Here is a 3,928-nt window from a genome sequence, read left to right as displayed (position 1 = left end):
GCTGCTGTCGGAGGCTCTGGCGAGCTGTCCCGCAGTGAGGAGGGATGAGGATGCAGAGTTTGGCAGAACAGAAATGAAACTACCTTAAAACAAAAACGTTGGAGCAACTAAAGAAAGTTGATGATTCTCACCGAGTTTTTAGCGAGTTGTTTCTCTATTTCACACGGAGTTTAACCCGCTGCAGAAGTCTTTTATAAAACGCTGCTGGCGGTGAGCAGCGCTGCTGGGTCCACCTGAAACACCTCCACTGTCTTTAAATCACAAAACACCACAACAAGAGACACGCACAACTTCACACAAGTCAAATCACATGTAAAAACCCCCCAAATTCCCCTGCAAAGCTCACCTTACCTAAATGTCCTCACATACGTTGGTGGTGATGATGATGTGAAGAAAATGAAGAAGAAATATCCAATAAAATCCACCGAGAGAGACGTGACAGCTGAATTATCTGCTGACGTGATATTTTCTGCGTTTAAAATAAAGTTATAGAAGCTGGGTCCAACAGCGGAGAGCTGCCCCTTGCTCGTATATATATGCTCCCCCCCCCCCCCCCCGCGACGTCACTAGTCAAAGCCGGGTTCTCCTCCCCCGCGCCGTCACTAGTCACTGCTGTGTTCTCCTCCCCCGCGACGTCACTAGTCACTGCTGTGTTCTCCTCCCCCGCGACGTCACTAATCAAAGCTGGGTTCTCGTTCCCTGCGCCGTCACTAGTCAAAGCTGTGTTCTCCTCCCCCGCGACGTCACTAATCAAAGCTGGGTTCTCGTTCCCCGCGCCGTCACTAGTCAAAGCTGAGATCTCGTTCCCCGCGCCGTCACTAGTCAAAGCTGGGTTCTCGTTCCCCTCCAGGAAATGTCAAAGTTGTTTATTGTCAAAGTGTTCTCCTAATAAAGAGAACCTGTCAGTAAGTGTTGTTTGTTTTCAAAGCCGCTTTAACCTTTTTGATATGAGTCATTTTACTTTTAAACACAGAAAGAAGTTTCCATCAGTTGACACAATAGATGCTGATGGTTTAACACTATTCCACTGATACATGACACATTAATGCTTTTATTAGTTTACAGACAGAATGATAAAACTGAACCACTGACACAAGTAATGAACGTTTTATCCGTGTTTAAATACGTTTTACCATGCTGATAACTTTATACATGTATTCAAAACACTATACATTACCAACAAAGTACCAACACTCCCCTCCCTGTGCTTAAAACACGTGAATCTGTAAAGTAAGGAAGACATGATAGTTCTTAAAGGTAAACTCCACCTATTCTACACTTAGAATTATTAATTACTCTGATTGGAAGTCGAGTTAAACAGAATACAATGAGTTTTCAGTTAAAAGCACAACATAAGCAGAGCATAAAAGACTACAGGCTAGATAATGAGATCCTGTCACCACCGCGCTGAGAGGATTTCGTGTCTCTCAGAGCGGTGGTTGTGTCTCCTGCGGGACTCATCGCCTCTCCCTCTTTCACTCCATCCCAGTTGGTGGAAAAACATTAAAACCGACACCGGCTCGTTAATCACAACTAACATATTGATGTCTTTATAATCGCTGTCTGTTCCCGTTTAGATCAAATCCGGGCGGTAAAACAACAGTTGATGCGTGTTTGTGTGATTCAGCCTCCGTCTGTGTCTGTGCGGGCTGAGAACCAGGAAGTGCAGCATTGTTTAAATTACGGAGGAGCTCTAAAACTCTCACAGCTCATTTCTGTGTCACATATAGATTTAGATTGGAGATGAAAGCGGGTTAAACCCCGTTACAGTCCGGCGGGGAGGACCGGAGCCTCCGCCTCAGCTCCGCCGCTCCTCAGCTGCTGCTCCTCGGTGTGACTGCTGCGCTCTGACCGACCGGGAGCCGCCTGCTGTATAAACCTGACAACAGCGATTCATTAACACAGTGTAGAGTTATGATCAGCTGGGCTCTATGTGACTGTCACCCAGCTGGAAGAACAAATAACAGATGAGATGTCCTGCTGCCTTCTGTAACTTTTTAGGCTGTTTTGTGAGTTTTTAAATTCATTTAATTTCTTTATTTGCTGTGGTTAATAAATGTATTCTCTGATTTTGGAACAGTAGCCTTATAATGTTGTTATTTAGCCTCTCTGAAATGTTATTAACAGTATTAACTGTTTGTAGTAACAGTAGAGAGTTTTTCACAGTTACCCATTGTGTTCTCCTGATAAAGAAACCTGTCAGTAAGTGTTGTTCGGTTGGTTTCAAAGCTTCTTTAACCTTTTTGATATGAGTGGGTCGTTTTTTCTTCCCAACACAGAAAGATGCAGTGAAACTGTGAGTTCCTGCCAGCAGGTGGAGACATCTGCTGTATTCCAGCTTTCAGTTGTGACTTTAAAGTCGTCCTGTGTTGTGTTCAGGTGCAGGTTGTGGACGGTCCTGATGAGAGTGGAGAGATGTTGACTGAATAAAGTGAAAACCTTCAGTTCTGTCTGAAGTCCACAGAACATCTTTAATCTGTGAGTGTCTGCTGTTGACTACAGCGGCCATGAAGAACACAAAAGGCTGTTCAACAAGTCTGTTAGCTTGTTCTGTTCTCTAACATGATGGAAACAGTTTGAGGTCATGAAAACATAATTATGTTTATTCTATTTCAGCCAATAGTTCCTTTATAATCTACAAACTGTTAACTGGAACGAGCTCTGATTGGAAGCCGAGTTAAACAGAATAAAATGAGTTTCAGGTCAAAGCATCATTTTATTTTTAATGCAGAGACAGATTTTATTAGTTTACATAGTTTCCTTTAACATGTTTGTAGTCTTTCAGTCTCTCCTCAAAGGGTCTCAGGAGCTGCAGGAGCTGTTTGTGATCAGGAGGTAGAGCGGGTTGTCTAATCAGAAGGTTGCTGGGTCGATTCCCGGCTCGTCCAAGCTGATGAACAGTTGTCACTTTGCATGGCAGCTTCTGTGACTGTATTAATTACTGTAAGTCTCTTTGGACAAAAGCGTCTGATAAATGTAACATGTAATGTAATAAAACCCCTAAAGTGAGATGATGTCCTGTAATTTAACTGGCTCTAGTTTTCAAAGTCAAAGCGCTGCAGGACAGATTCTTCCTCTGATGGCTGTGAAGAAAGGAGGGACAGCAGCTGTCAGTCAACTTATTCTGTTAGTTTGTCTCTGCTGTCCCACAATGACGACAACTGAGAGTGAAAGTGGAACAACAAGAAGAATTCATCCAGAGTTCTGGTCGCATGCAGTTTATTACTGATACAGTTTTATTGACGCTTGATATAAATGCTGGAAGTACAAACCATAATAAACATCACCATCAACATACAACCACAACAGTCTGACCTAAACTCCTTATCAATAGAGTAACATTAATAACAATGTTAGTAACAAAAATATATTTCCCTCTTTCTTTCTTTGTGAAAGAATTGATTGTTTACATTCTCTGTAAACAATAAAATGATGATTTTTCCTCTTTACAAAGACACCAGACAAGATGCTTCTTGTCTGTTTGAATTGGGAATCCTTTTTCTTTTTTAATTGTCTTCAGCAAAAGAAATATTTGTAATATGACACTGTGTTAAACTTAAAGGGCATTACACAAAACAATACTAACAGAAAACTCTGCTGACAATCTGTGGCTGAGTTACAAAAGGGATGCAGAGTTTGGCAGAATAACTGAAACTACCTTAAAAAAACGTACAAACGTACAAACTGCAGTCGTCCTTACAGCGATCATGAACAGAAAAAAAGTCAGTTTACTTGTTCTGTTCTGTAACATGATAGAAACAGTTTGAGGTAATAAAAACATAATTATGTTTATTCTATTTCAGCCAATAGTTCCTCTTAATCTACAAACTGGACTAGTTAACTGGAACGAGCTCTGATTGGAAGCTGAATTAAACGGAATAAAATAAGTTTTCAGGTCAAAGCGTCCATTTTTTTAAACGCAGACATT

At 41.5% G+C, this 3,928-nt stretch overlaps 1 long non-coding RNA gene across 1 annotated transcript; it reads left to right on the top strand.

Moving 5' to 3' along the window:
• The first annotated feature begins 786 nt into the window (after nt 1-786).
• On the top strand, nt 787-3,009 carry LOC115583960 (uncharacterized). The gene is made up of 2 exons (XR_003984463.1): nt 787-2,009; nt 2,380-3,009. It is a non-coding gene; the product is annotated as an uncharacterized LOC115583960 (long non-coding RNA).
• The last annotated feature ends 919 nt before the right edge of the window (nt 3,010-3,928 follow it).

This window comes from Sparus aurata, chromosome 6 (genome assembly GCF_900880675.1).
Source record: "Sparus aurata chromosome 6, fSpaAur1.1, whole genome shotgun sequence".
Lineage (NCBI taxonomy): Eukaryota > Metazoa > Chordata > Actinopteri > Spariformes > Sparidae > Sparus > Sparus aurata.
The sequence above is the reverse complement of the archived record's forward strand: the minus strand, read 5'-3'. Positions and strand labels throughout refer to the sequence as shown.